This window comes from Callorhinchus milii, unplaced genomic scaffold (assembly GCF_018977255.1).
Source record: "Callorhinchus milii isolate IMCB2004 unplaced genomic scaffold, IMCB_Cmil_1.0 Scaffold4, whole genome shotgun sequence".
NCBI lineage: Eukaryota > Metazoa > Chordata > Chondrichthyes > Chimaeriformes > Callorhinchidae > Callorhinchus > Callorhinchus milii.
In genome coordinates, this window is record NW_024704745.1 from 9,251,957 (window position 1) to 9,268,642 (window position 16,686).

General features: G+C 39.9%; 1 protein-coding gene across 3 annotated transcripts in view; it reads left to right on the forward strand.

Moving 5' to 3' along the window:
- col8a1a (collagen, type VIII, alpha 1a) overlaps positions 1-16,686 on the forward strand; it is a 60,710-nt gene that overhangs the window by 12,352 nt on the left and 31,672 nt on the right. For 2 of the 3 annotated variants that reach the window (XM_042334452.1, XM_042334451.1), the window contains exon 2: positions 12,787-12,924. The exons of the other annotated variant lie outside the window; for it this stretch is intronic. The gene's annotated coding sequence lies outside the window, so the exon portion shown is untranslated. The remainder of the gene's footprint in view (positions 1-12,786; positions 12,925-16,686) is intronic. 3 annotated transcript variants of the gene reach the window in all.

The window sequence follows — 16,686 nt, forward strand, 5'->3', positions numbered from 1 at the left end:
ACTGCCACGTTTCGCCCACAAAATACAGTCAATCCACTTACAGTATATTCTGTGAAGCGCTTTGAGACATCTCAATGACATGATAAGTTGCTACATCAAATGCAAGGATTATTATTATGATTATTATTATTATTATTAATATTCTCCCCTATCCCTACTTTAACCATCCTTTGATTGATAATATACCCATAAAACACTTTGCTGTATCTTTTTATACTTTTTGCTATGTTTTCCTGATGGTTCCTCTTTGTCTTCCTAATCATCTTTTAACCTCTTTCCTAAGTTTTCTGTTTACCTCTCCTGACTAGAGTTAACTAGTCTGAACTTTTCAAATGCGTTTTTGCTCAGCTTCAGTTTTGCATTCACCTCCTTATTCATCCATGACATCCCATTATTAGTTAATTTTTCCTGATTTATTAATTAAATATATTTCTATATCATGCTTAAAAATCTTCCATTGTTGCTCAACATCTTTGTTTGGGCCAATTTTACCTTCCAGTCTACCTCGGCTAGTTCATTCTTCAAACTGTTTTACACCTCTCTTTCTTCTGTCCCTACAACTGGGACAGGAGCCTGATCAAACACTTGGATTATGCAGTGTTTTGACATTCTGCAATCCTCATGCCAGCATTAAGCGCTCCCAGGGTAGGGACAGCAGAGCCAAATGCAAAATCAAAGCTCTCTCTGTGCTGTCAAAACAAGGTAGGGAATTGTCTTCGCTATAGATAGATATAATGCATGGGAAAATTGTTTTTGGCTCATTTTGTGAAGGAAAATATGTTCGCCATTGCCCGCTCTATTGTCCCCCATGATGGTACAAAACATTGTGCAGGTAGATCAATGTTTCCACCAACGGAGAGGTAAGATTTCAATCTAATTGTTAAGTGGATTCAACAGGCTTAACTTTAGTACCAGAGTGAGCTCTTTGGCCTGAGAGAATCAGGGACTTTTGTTTTAAACGCACACACATTGCATTGGCAGCAGACAAAAAGCAGAAACCAAAGATTTCCAGTGTCTCACTTGGAACACTCATAAAATAGTCCATTAAATACAATGATTTATTTCTGGGCAAAAAACAAATCACAATGGCAACATTGAAGGGTGTTATTACAGAGAAAGTTAACAATGGTTCTAAAGTTAGAGGAATCCCATCAAATCTCAGGGATCATACGGATGACCATTGTTGGAACAGCCACAAAAAGAAGCGAGTTTAACAAAAGACTTGTTTGCAAAGACTAGATGTAATCGAAGAAGGGAAAAGGCGTAAATAAAGAACAAGTGCCTGTCTCTGCCTAATCTGGTCAAATAAATAGTTTTATAAAAGCAAATGTCCTGTTGTATTTGTAATAATAATAATCCTCGCATTTAGTTTGGCACTATTCACATCAGGAGGACGTCCCAAAGCGCTGCACAGAATTTACTGTGAAGTGCAGTGACTGTGCATTTGTAGGTGAACACGGCAGCCCAATTTGTGCACAGCAATTTCCCAGAAACAGCCATGAAACGAATGGATTGCTAGCCAGGAAACTAGGAGAAACCCCTTCCTATTTATGAGTAGTGCCATGGGGTCTTTAACGTCCAACTGAAGAAGCAGACGAGATATTGGTTTAGCGTCTCATCTGAAGAATTATGCTATGAAATATACACTGCAATAACATATACTCCCAAGTATACAAAAAATTATGTTGCTTTCTAATATTCTGCACGGTTTTCATTGATAGTTCGAAATGATCTCCCAGATTCCGATTATATCTCCGTGGATGAATCACCCATGTCATCCTCTCTGGTTAAAAATGTGACAAGCTATTTGTTGTTAGCTCAATATTAGAAGAGAAGTATAAGGAGATTGATTCCACCCAATATCAGGAGCCTGGAAGGAGATATGACAACAGATATACTGTCCATTCAGGGGCCAAAAATGTAAGGTACAATTGATTAATAGGATGATTAATAGTAAACTCTAGCAATAATCTCTACAAGGTTGTGTTATATAGGTGGCTTTCCTAAACCTCTTCTATCTCAAAGCATATTGAACAAATCCCAAGCCTCTAGATACCCTTGGGGTCATTACGCAATAGGTTTCAACTCTAGACATATGGAATATTAGAAAGCAAAAACTATCCAATATGCAGTAGATAATAATAATAATCCTTGTGTTTGATATAGGGCCTTATCACGTCTTCGAGACATCTCAAAGCGCTTTACAGAATATACTGTACATTTTGTCTAATCCAAAGAATTGTGCTGTGTGATATGCACTGTAATAAATTATACTCCAAGCCTATGATGTTACTTCTGATATTCTATTAGATAGTTAAAAGTGGTATTTTGAAACTCTGAGCATCTTTAATTAGCATCAAACCATGTTTTCTTTAGCATAATAATGCAAAAATATAAAATATTTTCAGAACATCTGTTTCGATTCCAATTTTGTATCAATACGAGTCAAATCATGAGCCTTTATTTTTTGTGTGCTCCATCCACTGGGATCTCACCCACAGAGATAGTTTAACTTCATTACATGTGCAGCTCTGTCAGCCAGCACAAGGGAAGGGCAGACTTTAATTTCATCATCATGGGCTGGCTTGGAACCCAGGTCACTGAGGCCACTCATTGCCCTCTTGATTCCTAACTCCTTAATAGAACATTTTTAAAACTTAATGTAGAACAGAATGGTTCAAATAGCTGCAAAATGTATGTTTGCCCAGGTTTTAAAAGGGATCTGTTCCGTTAATTAAACGGAAAAATGTATTTCCTGAAATGGGATGAATCGACAGTAAGGTTAAACAGTTCCCATGTGAACTTTCTAGTGCCAGTTACTGTATTACAGAATGCTGTTTTCCTGTTTGACGGATTGTATTTATTAAACGAACAGAATAAACTGTCTTTTTATTGTGAGTCTTTTTCATTTTCAGTCACGGATGTTTATTTAGACAACGGTGTGCATGTCTGTGTTTATGTGGGTGAAAGATTTTTCCAGAGTGTGCTTTGGTTTCCCCCTCTACTAATCACGTTACTAAAACATTAAGGTAAAGAATGGCAGGACTGTGGAAAGCTGCAGTTCACATGCTGCAAAAATGTGACACGTCTGCTACAGTTCTGGTTGCCGTATTATGGCAGGAACGTCTTGGTATTGGAGAGAGTGCAAGGGCAGCAACCTACGGCTCGAATTAGGCATCTAAGTCACGAGGAGAAGCTAAGGTAGAAGGAAATGTTCACACCAGAGAATGGAAGCCTCATGGGAGATCTTATTAAAGCATTCAAAATTGTAAAAGGTGTAGGCATGGACTGAATCCTAATACTGCAGTAATAAAAATAATAATGCTGATAATCCTAGCATTTGATATTGCACCTTTCACGTCAGGAAGATGCCTCAGCGCTTCATGGGAATTACTGTAAAGCGCAGTGACTGTATATTTTTAAGGCAAAACCAGCAGCCAATTTATGCCCAGCAATGTACCACAAATAGCCACAAAGTGAATGATCAGTTTGATCTCGGGACTGTTTGACAGGACAGTGCCCCAAATATCATTAGTCATTTCACTTGAGAAAAACCTTCAACTCTTACAGTTCAGGTTTTGGGCCAGCACACTGCTCTTTTACCTCTGGTATCTGGATTCCAATTCAACCCAGTTGAACCAACTCTTAAGCAAAGCCTATTTATATGCTTCGGTTGAGAGCCTAGTCAATGTGGGTTCCCCACAAAACGCATGCCTAAATAACAAAATTAATTCAAGAGATCAGTCTTAAGGATGGCTGGGGTGAAAAATTTAAATAAAAATCATATTTGTAAATAAAAATTATATTTTTGTTTATATTTTTATAAAAAATATATTTTTATTTACATTTACATTACTCCAATCAGTGTAGCTCAGTGGTTAGAGCACTTGCCTCGCAAGCAAGAGGAGCTGGGTTCGATTCCCGATCAGGGTGAAACTCTGGGCAAGTTTCCCTACTCCACAGGCCTGTTTACCTATCAGTAAGTAAGAATCTGGTTGTTAGTTGATTGGCAAATTACTTTTCTGGGGGTAATGATCCATTAAAAAAAAATGTTTTAAATGATAATAATCATTTCGTCACTTGATCCACTACTATTTGTGGGACATTGCTGTGTGCAATTGGCTGTTGCATTTCACCGACAAAATATACAGTCAATTCACTTTACAGTATATTCTGTGAAGCACTTTGAAACATTGAAGATGTGATAAGGCGCTATTTCAAATGCAAGAATTACTATGCAGCGCCTTGGGACGTGCTCCCGACATGAAAGGCGCTATACAAATGTAATGTTGTTGTATTGTTTTAAGCAGAGGCTGTTCTGAAGTTGGGGACCAGGCTAATCATAGTACAGAAGAGAGCCTTATTGTGCAACTGAACCCATGTTAAACTTAACCTGGGTTTGCCTCATATTTAAACTGTGGGCTGAACACTGTATAAGAGTTGTTGGCTTTTTCTGAACACATGTATTCAACACTCCCCCCCACCCCCACTCTCACCCACCCCTCTCAAAATTAGTTGCATTTAACATTTGAGAGTGCACTTGTTCTTTCAATAAATTTGTCCGTTCAATGTATTCTGCCCGATGAAGCTTCTTTAAAGTTGAGGTTCTTGTGCTTGAAGCCAGTGAGCGAACAACAGCACAATAACCTGGATTCTGTTACTACATTCCACGGGTTTGTGAAGCATAAGAAAATCCCAGATCCAGTAGCTCTGCACGTCAGGTGCCAAAAGACTCCAACAAAAGACAGTCTTATCCTAAGGGTTGAGTACAAAATGCATGACAAAGAGGAGCTTTTGAAAGCAAGTTCGACCCTCCTAGCCACTTGCATTTTACCTGCCTCCACGTGTGTAATGCGAGAAACATCACTTTCTTGCATGTGTTTTTATTTACAGCCTCCTTTGTCTCTTTGCAAACTTGCTGAGTGGTGAGAGACCCGAGACAACTTTAAATGCCAATGCTCAGAGGCAAGAAACAACGACAGTGCTGGGTCAGCTGTATACTCTGTGTTAGCTGAGGATACCAACAGCTGTTGTTAAAAGTTAATCCAACATCAAGGGAACAATGAGCAGATTCTGGCAAATTCTGTTAAAATCCCGAGCAATACTGTTAAATGCCCAGCGACTATACTTTGCTGGATGTGACTCTGTGACCCCAAGCCAACATCCGATTTATGCTGCTGATTTCCCAATGAATGCTTCTTCAACCCCAATGTTTAAGTCAACAAATGTTACCTTTATCTTAGCCTCTAAATAGTCCATTCTTCCATTGGCTTGACAGGGATCAGTATTGGCACCAGTAGCTACCAGGCACCTCCAGCAGCAGATTATATTACAAATCCATTTGCCATCGTCAAAAACTTCATGGGCTGTTTATTGTACGATAAACCATCTGCAGAAAATTTTACTGTGTTCATTTTTAAAGCTGATTTGAATCAAATTGAGAAAAATAGAATTTGTAAAATGCCTTAATTCCATAAAAGCTTCAAGCCAAATAAAAGGGTGAAGACATTTACTTTAAAATAGTTTACCAAAATACACATAATTGTACCTGTAGTAGTGTGTGGGTTCAGGGATTCATGCATTTCAAATTATTTAATGAGCACTGCTCTGCTTCTCACAGGGTTCATTTATAATAATAATCCTTTTATTTGAGATAACGCCTTATCATGTCTTTGGGACGTCTTAAGTGCTTCACAGAATATGCTGTAAAGTGAATTGACTATATTTTATGGGCAAAATTAAAAATATATTTTAAGAATTATTAAAATGTAATTAATTAAAAAATCTTGCAGCAATGGACTGATTCAGTTAGTGCAATGATAATAATTGGTGCATTTCATATAGCACCTGTTACATCAGGAGGAAATCTCATAGCCCAGGATATACTGTAAAGTGTAGGAGACTGTGTATTAGGTCAATTTTCACACAGCTATTTCCCACAAACAGCCATGGAGTGAATGTCTAATTCTATCTGGAGGACTGTTATCCAGGCCACTGGGAGAAACTCCCTCTCCTTTTGAATAATGCTGTGAGATCCTTAACATCCACGTGAAGGGGCAGGCAGATGGGACCTTGGTTTAAAGTTTTCGTCCAAAAGACTAGACTGGCACTGAGCTAAGGTGATACATTGTTGATTTTGTAAGCTCTCTTTCAACTTATTACTCTTTGTAGTCTTGTGTCATTCATATTTAATCAAGGTCTTGATGTGAACCTACTTGACTGAGTGTTAATTGGGAGAGTATTGCAGTTTTTTTTTTAAAAAAAGGATTTTGTCCTGTGTCACCACAGAACTCCCAGCTGATCTGGGGCAGACGTTGCCAGGGAAACCCTCTTTTAGGTGGGGAATTTGTTTTAAGTGTACATTACTGAGTAATGTATGCATTTCACATAGTTTCTGAACACAGACCAACTCTTCCATTCAGCTGGGAAGTTTGCAAAGCCTTTCAGTTACTATGTAATTACGGTTATTAAATACATTTTCGTGTAATCCCAGTTTTTGAATGACATTGTCACACTTAATCAAGAGGCCACATACAGAATGAATGGAAAGTGTGAGTAGATACACCGAATGTCAAAGCCAAGACTGGAAACTGAAATGCTTTATGTTTGCAGTTAAGCAGCTCTACTCTGAAGCCAGCATTAAGCTAGACAGGAGAGATATCTGATTATGGTGATATTTGTATTCCTCCCTGCTGTGCTCTGTATGGAGATTTTGCCAAACAGATTAGTTTAGTTAAGAATCAAAACCCTGACATATTGAATTCATTATAACAAATGGAGTAATTATGTTTTCATACTTTCTGACTTATTTCCCACTAAAAAAAGTTTGTTTTAGTAAGTTAATATTCCTTTCATTTTGTACAACTCCTTTCACTTCAGGAGGACATCTCAAAGTGTTTCACGGGATTTTACTGCAAAGAGTAGTGACAGTATCTTTGACAAATGCGGCATCTTTAAAGCCTTGAACAGACAGAGGGGACCTCAATTCCATATCTCATCTAAAGGATGGTGCCACCAACAATGCAGCACACACCCAGCATTGCACTTGAATGTCAGCCTAGACTGTGGAAATTCAGACACCTGACATGGGGCTTGAACCCACAGCCTTCTGACTCGAGAGATGAGAGTGCTACCAACAGAGCTATACGGCAAATAATAATTCCCATCTAGCATCGGAGGCTTGAACAAATTTCCGACACTCACAATTCTTTCATAGTTTTGGATGGATTTTGGGGATTAGAGAATTTACTTGTTCTTCCCAATACCATCTGCAGCAACTGGTCAAGTTCCAGTATGCAAGGGTTCACTAATAGAAAAAACGAGGTTCAAGATTTTTAAAAAATATTTCTAGCTCTTTGTAATTTCCTCTTTGGTTTGTTTTCCAGTTTAAAGTTGACAATTGATCTTTAACTCTCGGTTTGCGTTGTGATACCAGGGAGACTTTTAATGTGTGTGTTACTCCCTCGCTGGCAAGCAACCAATTCTGTCACTGCCACTTGCAAGGAGATGCAACGAGCCAAGTGCCCAGTGGGTGTCAATGTGAAGAAGATGTGGGGAAAATAATATTCAAGTGAAAGAAACTAAATTCAAATATGTTTTCAATGTACTGCTGGTTTTCCATATTTATTGTTAACTCAACTCGTCTAAGCTGACACACCAATACAGTGCAGCGTATATGCTGCATTGGCGGAGGTGCTATTATTCAGGTGAGATGTTGAACCAAGACCACATCTGCCTGTTCAGGTGGACATTAAAGATCTCATGGCACTATTCAAAAAGAGAAGTGAGTTTCTCACAGTGTTCTGGCCAAGAATCTGCCAAATAGAATTGGTCATTCATTTGATGGCTGTTTGGGGTGACAATGTTATGTTCAAAGTGGCTGCAAAATGCAGTCACTACACTTTACAGTATATCCTGTGAGTCACTTTGAGATGTCCTCCTGACATGAAAGGTGTTATAAAAAAAAGTAGGAATTATTAATATTACTACTTGGAAGAAAAAAATTGGAAAAACCTCCAGCCTGAAAAATATATGAAAACTAAATGTTTTAACCAATAATGGCAGGTATTAATAATAGTTATATTAATAATAATAATAATCCTTGCATTTGATATAACAAAATGAATTGACTGTATTTTGTGGGCGAAACACAACAGCCAATTGCGCATAGCAGTATCCCAAGGGTGCTATATCAAATGCAAGGATTATTATTTATACAGTATACATTCATACAGCTCCTTTCTCATCATGAGGATGTCTTAAAACACTTCACATTGGTGGTTGGGCACCCTAGCTGGGTGGGGTCATGAAGAGGGTGGGCAGAGGAAATAGCGAAATTATTACTGCAGTAAGTATTGATAGTCACATCAGTTTTATTGCCTAAACTTTATAACTTAAAGTAAAAGATAGTGAAGTGTTTTGAGACATGTTCCCAATGTGAATGGTGCCACATCAAATGCAAGGATTATTATAATGTTGCAAAGTAAAGGTTTCATGTGCCACTGACAAGCACTGCTCCAAGCCAAGGTAACAGGACTGCAATAGGTTTCTAAATTTATACCAATCCCAATCTCAATTTCCAACTCACAAGAGCTGTGACAGATTGGCTATTAACTAACAGCCAACGTGTTAACTGAACTGTCTTCAACCTTTCTCACTAACTGTGCATGACACCCCAGCTGAATTAGTGAACCTAGCTATTTCAGAGTTTTTATTGCACTCTTGTTGTAAACAGTAATGCCAAACCAATAAGGACTGAGCTCATCATGTAGTCTGGGAACCAACTGAACTTTACTGAGAAATCAGGGGGGTGAAAAAAGGAGGGAGTAAGTTCCAAGAAACACATCAAAGCCTTAACTATTGATTCATCTTAAAACAAGCAGAATACCCTACATACCAGTCAAAGATACTCAGAATAGAGAACTTAATTTTAGGGAAAGATTGCAGTTTCCTGTTGAGTGAAAATGGAAAACCTGCTTGTTTGGGGCAATTAGATGAATCTGTTATTCCCTATGGGTGGAAAATTGAACATACTGAAGAGGTTATTGGAAGAGAATGAAATCTAGCTTTGCAAAACAAAAGCCGATAGAGAGAACTACCTGGGGAGAAGAATAATAAGCATAATGTGAATAAATAATAACGTCTCCACAAATCTCAGTTACTTGCATTTGATATAGCGCCTTTCACATTGGCAGGACGTATCAAAGCATTTCACAGGATTTGCTGTAAAGTAGTGTGACTGTGTTTTTGTGGGTGAAATTGGCAGTCAATTGCAATTCCCACAAACAGCCATGGGGTGAATGACCAATTTTGGCCAGGATACCAGAGAGAAACTTCTTTCTGCTTTCAAATAGTGCCATGGAATCTTTAACGTCCAACTAAACAGGCAAACATGAACTTGGTTTCACATCTCATCTACATGGCGGCAAAGTATAGACTCCCTTCAGCAACACATTGGAGTGTCAATTTAGTTCAAAGTCCTGACGTGGGGCTTGAACCCCCGATCTTTTGACTCGGAGGAGAAAGTGACAGTATTTAAAGTTGAGCCACTGTAAACACTGTACCTTAGTGTCCAAATCCAGCTTGAATTAATGCAGATTCCTCACAAGAAATATTCCAAGACAATCATAGTCTTTTAAACGATCTGACAGTGACTTCATCATTTTTACACAGGGTTAGATTCCGGGTTCAACACAGAAAGATGGGGTTCCAATAGCTATTCCAAAACTACTCAATGGTTCCAAAACTACCCCGGATATTTGAAATATTGTTGTAAAATTTCTGACTGACAGAAAAAGCATTTGCTTTCATTTCAGAAGCAAAAGCACTAAATAATCCATTTGTCTAGGGTACACCAACTATAACTCTTCATGTTAAAAAGGTTGACCTTTTTAAGCAAGATAAACTCATTCTTGCCAAAATAACATTTGATTTAATACAGGAACAATGGATTGAATTGGGGAGAGGCAGAGGCAGAGAGAAAAACTTATTTCTAAGCACTCTGAGCCAACATTTTATGATGCTTATTTAAGACATGTGGAGCAGATTATGCGACATTCATTCAATGTGTAAATATGTGGCAGAAATTGATGATCATTCTTAACTGGTATTTCAAGCACATTTTTGTTTAAACGTCAACATCCCTTGCTCAGCAGGTTCTCTATACAAGGATTTTATAAAACGTGTATAGATGCTTCCTGAAACTTACTTTTTACCCTTGTGTGTTAAGTAAGACAAATTTAATTATGAAAGAAATTTAATTATTTCTATACTGCTATAAAATGCATTCCTGGCTCCGTTAAAGAACACATGAAAAATCTTGAAATTAGAATGCTTCGCTCCTTTCTCTCTCGTTATTCCCTCTTTGAACCCCTCCGATCCGGCTTCCGCGCTGCCCACAGCACGGAAACAGCCCCGGTCAAAGTCACTAATGACATTCTGAACATCTGTGATCAGGGTTCCCTCTGCCTCTTTGTCCTCCTCGACCTCTCTGCCGCCTTTGACACTGTCGACCACTCCATCCTCATACACCACCTCTCCGCTTTACTCGATCTTTGTGGACCTGCCCTTTCGATTCCTATTTCTCTCACTGTCTCCACTTTGTTGCCTCTAACGGTTTCTCCTCCAGTCCCCGCACTGTCACGTCTGTGTCCCCCAGAGCTCTGTCCTTGGCCCTCTCCTCTTTAATATCTACATGCTCCCCCTTGGTGACATCAGCCACAGACATGGGGTCAACTTCCATATGTATGCGGATGACACCCAACTCTATCTTTCTGCCTCCACCCCCAACTCCAGGACCACTGCTGTCCTGACAGACTGCCTGTCGGACATCAAGTCCTGGATGAGGGTAAATTTTCTACAGTTGAATGTGAACAAGACTGAAGTCCCCCTGATTGGCATTAGCATCTCAGGCTCTGGCAACATCAACATCAACCTCCATGGTTGCACATTTTAACTCAGCAAGCCAGTCAGGAACCTCGGTGTCTTGTTCGACCCTCAACTGTCTTTTCTCCCCCACATTCAAGCCATGACCCGTTCTGCCTTCCCTCACCTCCGTAACATTGCCTGACTCTGTCACTACCTCACCCCTCAGGCCACTGAAACTCCTGTTCATGCCTTCATCACCTCCAGGCTCGACTATGAAAACGCCCTGTTTGTCGGCCTTCTCAACTCCTCCTTCCACAGGCTGCAGATAATCCAGAACTCTGCAGCCCATGTCCTCTCCCGCACCAAACTCCGTGACCCCATCTCCCCCACTCTCACCCAACTTCATTGGCTCCCTATCCTTCAGAGGATCCAGTTCAAGATCCTGGTCCTCACATACAAAGCCCTCCATGGCCTCGCCCCACTCTACCTCTGCGACTTCCTAACCCCCTACCAACCCGTCCGTTTCCTCCGCTCAGCCGGCTCTGACCTGCTCCACGTCCCCTGACCCACCGGCCCCACCATTGGTGGGAGAGCCTTCAGCCACCCTGCTGTCAACCTCTGGAATTCCATCCCCAGTCACTCCGCCTCGCCTCCTCCTTAGCCTCCTTCAAGTCCCGCCTCAAAATCCTCCTCTTCGACCACGCCATCGGTCACCCCCCTTCCCCTCCCCTCCCTTACCCCCCACTGAACCCAGCTCAGGTCTGAAATGCTGTACTCTGTCCAGCGCCTTGGGACGTCCTCCTGACGTGAAAGGCGCTTTACAAATATAATTTTGTTGTTGTTGTTCTTGTTTAATACAAAGATGCTGTGAGGTTCGTAAATAAGTTTTTTTTAAGTGATCTTGAGAAATAGAAGCATTTTGGTTATGCCCATATAAGATGATGTCATCTGAAAGGAATTACTGGTCCACATTGTGCTGATGTTTGTCAGGCTTGTGTCAGTCTGGCTCAGTGGTTAGCACTCTCACCTTTGAGTCAGACGTTTGTGAGATCAAACAGTGTGACTTTGAGCTCAGTCCCTTGTTTCGGCTGACATTTCGGTGCAAAGCTGGGAGGGTGTTGCATTATCAGAGGTGCTATCCTTCGAAAGAGACATTAAAATGAGGTCCAATGTGCCGGTTCAAGTGGATTAAAACTTCCAAAGGTACTATCAAAAAGAAAAGGGTGTTTACAATAAATAGTGTCCTAGCCAACAATCCCCCAGATAAGTTCATCGTTCATTTCGTGACTATCTATGGAACAAAGTCTCAATGTGCTTTCTCGGGATGTGTATTTGCAGGCAAACACATCAGCCAATTTGAGACGTCTCAAAGACGTGATAAGGTGATATATCAAATGCAGCAATTATTATTATTATTATTTGTGCAAAGCAATATCCCTCAAATAGCCAGGAAGTGAATGACCATTTCTTGTATATAGAGGATTGTTGACCAAGACACCAGGAGAAACTCCCTTCTCGAATAGTGCCATAGGACCACCACCACCAACAACAAATTGCACTTGCATAGTGTCTTTCACGTTGGAAGGATGTCCCAAGGAATTTTTAATGTCGACCTGAACAAGCAGACAGGACCTCAGTTTAACATCTGAAGAATCTGAAGAGTTCGTGAACCTCTTCCTAAGGTTGCGGAAGGAAAGGATAAAAAGTTCTGGTCCAATATTTTCCAAAGAAACATACAAGATTTCAACAGCTTCAACAATCCAGTTCAACTGGATAACAGGTGTTTTAGAATCCTTTGAAGGAGGAGATTTACAGCTCATTATTATATGAGAAATAACAAGCATCAGGTCTTTGAATTTATCTTTGACACAGCTGAGATGGGTGTAATTTGATTTCAGTCTTTTTTTTCTATTTTTCCAGTTCTCTGAATCTCAAGTTTGAAATCATCAGAAACCCAGAGATTTGGATCCCATGAACCAGAATCTAATTCCCCAAAATCGCCAGTAGCAGAAATCCACAGGGAATAGAAGAAAAACTAGTAACTTGGGAGAAGGGCTGGTAAGCAGAAACACTTTAAAATGTAATCTATTCAATGGGCAAAATGGTCTCAAATGTTAAAAGTCCTCCTGGAGTGCAGCAAAGACTACACTAAAACTTAAATGTTCAAAAGAAAGGTAGAAGTCTGTAAAATACAGTGTAAATAACAGTGAATTGGCTACTCATCTCATAACTTGAGACACCTTTGACACATATTAGCTGCCACATTTGCCTGTAGAACATTCACTTAATTTCCAATACAAAATATAATTGTACTTGGGAAGTTTTAAATATGAAAGACACTAAAATGTAAGTGAAGGTTTGTTACTTAATAATAATCCTTGCAGTTGATTTAGTGCCTTATCATATTATCGAGACATCTCAAAGCACTTTACAGGATTTACGGTAAATTCCAATGACTGTGTATTTTGTAGGTGAATGTAGCCAATATGTTCACAGACCCACAAACAGCCAGGAAGTGAGTGAACAATTTTATCTGTGGAATTGTTGGCCGGGACATTGGGATAAATTCCCTTCTATTTTCAAATAGTGCCATGGAATTTTGAACGTCTACTTGGAAAGACAGGAACTATGGAAGTATATACTGTAGCTTGTATCTGGTTCCATATTTGGTACTTGATATCTGGAAAAATGATTTAGAAGTCAGTAATTTATTCATGCTGTTTTAATGCTGGCAAGGAAACTGTTGAACGACTTCCTGCAATGCACCGGCATTTGGAAGATGTGGTAACAGGTTAAATTATAATCAGCGGTAATATAGAAGGCCTAAGGCATTTTTCATACTGTACATTATTACTGCAATGGATTATTTGTGATACAGTGTCTAGAGACATATGCATTAGATAATATGCATTTATACAAAGTGTTTTCCATGTAAAAAAAAACCTAAAAGCATTTTACAAAGCAAAAATCGATTTGAGGCGAAAGTGAATGTTTGTCTATACATACTGTATTAGTCAAACATAGACAACATACTAGTCTATGCCAAGCAAGTCCCAATAAAAATATGTTTGAAGTTGGGGGTAAATTTATTATTATATACTGGTTTATTAATCATTTTAATATCAGTTTAATAACAGCAACCACAGCAGTGATTTCTCTGAACATACTGTATAAGAATTGCTTTGTAAGTAGTTTGTGGTTTCTACTTGCTATTTACTTTTGCAAATAGCCTACGGTATCAAGCCAATCACTAACTTTTGAGTGAGTTCTCGTGAGCGTGAATATCATCATACTCAGTTGCAAGTACCAAACACTGGCTTCTCAAAGCCACATCATTATTTCTTTATACTACTTGCATACTGATGCAGACTGTGGAATTTCCTGTCATTCCATTCACTCTGCGTAATGCCCCCAATGCACTTTGTGGTCATATTTATGTGTAGTTTTAATACAACGCTTGTATATGTACTTCAAATGAAACCAAGCGTGATTAATAGTATCACAGGAGGGGAGGCAGGAGTTTTGGGGGTACGGGGGGGTGTAGGGAGAGATTTGTCAGAACTTTAATGAAGGAATACAGTAAACTCCTGATAACTCGACCCTGGCTTAACTTATCAATACCAATTCAGGCATCATGCGGTCAATGTTCCAGCTGTGTTTATTTATGTGCTCTCCTGATAATTCGCTTTCTGATCCCTTTCCCTGTGGAGTGGCGAGTTACCGAGAATTTAATGTATTGCATTTTATGAGTGTTAGTCTCTGGAAGTTTCTGAGAATTACAGCAGCATCCTAGGCATTCAGAAGCCATTTCCACATAAAGACTTTGGTGCCTGATGCTCTGCCTCATGTACATGTCCAGTGCAACAGGAGATAGCCTCACACAAAAGGATTATATTTGTGTAACCAGGATATGGCCAAGGAAACTGAGGAGGCAGAGGGGCAGGACCTGAGTCACAAACCTTTGTCGCTCTGGCCACAAGACTTTGGGATTATACTAATAATATTCTTGGCATTTGATATAGCACTTTATCATACCTTCGAGACGTCTCAAAGCACTTCACAGAATATACTGTAAAGTGAATTGACTGTATATTTTGTGGGCGAAATGTAGCAGCCAGTTGCGCACACAGCAGTGTCCCATGGATTAAGTGACCAAATTATTATGATTTATTTATTTTTTGGAAGGGATTATTACCCCCGGAAAAGCGATCCACCAATCGTCTTACAACCGGGTTCCTACTTACTACAGGTGAACAGAGGTGTGTGGAGTAAGGAAACTTGCCCAAAGTTTCGCCCTGTCTGGGAATCAAACCCAGTTCCACTCACTTAGGAGGTGAGTGCTCTAACCACTACGTTACAGGACTCCACACTAGCGTACACCACTAGCATCGTTCAGGGGCCATGGGCTGGCTCCAGGTCACACTCCACCCAGTGGTCAACAGTACCAGCCAAAGTAAGATGCCCGTTTGCCAGGTGAGAACAGATGAAGGCAAGTGCAAAAGTAAGACCAATACAGCACAATGCTGAAGACAGAACCCTTTTCAAACAGATCTATGCCATCGCACATCATCTCAAAAACAGGGGCACCACAAAGCTGAAAAGTTTGACTGCTCATATGTTTGCTTTTCGTAGCAACATTCTTGGGAATAGAAGGAAGAGAGGGGTTTCTATGGAGGTCCTCACTTTAACCTCCCCAGAGGCAATCCTCACACCCCAGTGACCACCTGTGTGCGCCACAAGCAGTTTGGGCCTGGAGGTATTCAGCCATCACCAGATACTCTGTCAATCAAACACATGTAGCTGTAAACCAATGAAAGCATAACTATTCGTGGTCTGCGTTATGAAGGTCAATGTTTTATTAACAAACACAAGCACAGGACATACCATGCCAAGAAGCCACATTTAATAGAGAGAGCATCCCATCCCAAGATATGGGACTGCTAAACCTTCCAATCCATGATCATAATGATACGCCATCTAGTGTGGACCATGATCTTTCATGCACATATTATTCAATCCATGACTGACTGTGGGACACTGCTGTGCGCGATGGCTGCCATTTTTCACCCACAAAATATAGAGTCAATTCACCTTACAGTATATTCTGTGAAGCACTTTCAGCTATCTCAACGATATGTTAAGGCTCTATATTAAATGCAGGGATTATTTTTATTATTATTTGGGCACTTCATATTCTACAATGTGGGTTCACAGGACAAGATAAAATGCAGCTTTCATTGCAGCTGCACTAACTTATAATAATCATAATATTTCTTGCATTTGATATAGCGCATTATCACATCATCGAGACCTCGAAAGTGCTTCACAGGACATACTGTGAAGTATAAATAAAGTGGAGTGCCTTGAAATTGAGGACGAGAATTTTGAACTTGATCCTCTGAGGGATGGGGTCACGGAGCTTGGTGCGGGAGAGGACATGAGCTGCAGAGTTCAGGTTCATCTGCAGCTTGCGGAGGGAAGAGTTGAGAAGGCCGACAAGCAGGGAGTTGGTATAGTCAAGCCTGGATGTAATGAAGGCATGTATGAGGAATGCCCTCTGGTGGTTGTTTTCCTCAAATTGAGAATGAAATTTTCTCAAAAATCTTACCAACGATAACTGCGACATTAAAAAATACAAAGTTATTAACCAAAGGCAATCAACACAAATCAATGTCACTTTATCGAGTTAGCCAGGTGTCTGACACATGCAGAAATCCATTATAGCACTCAGAGGAGCAAACACCAGCAACAAAATTACATTTGTAAAGAGCCTTTCAAGTCAGGAGGACGTACCAAGGTACTGAATAGTCAGGGATCAGG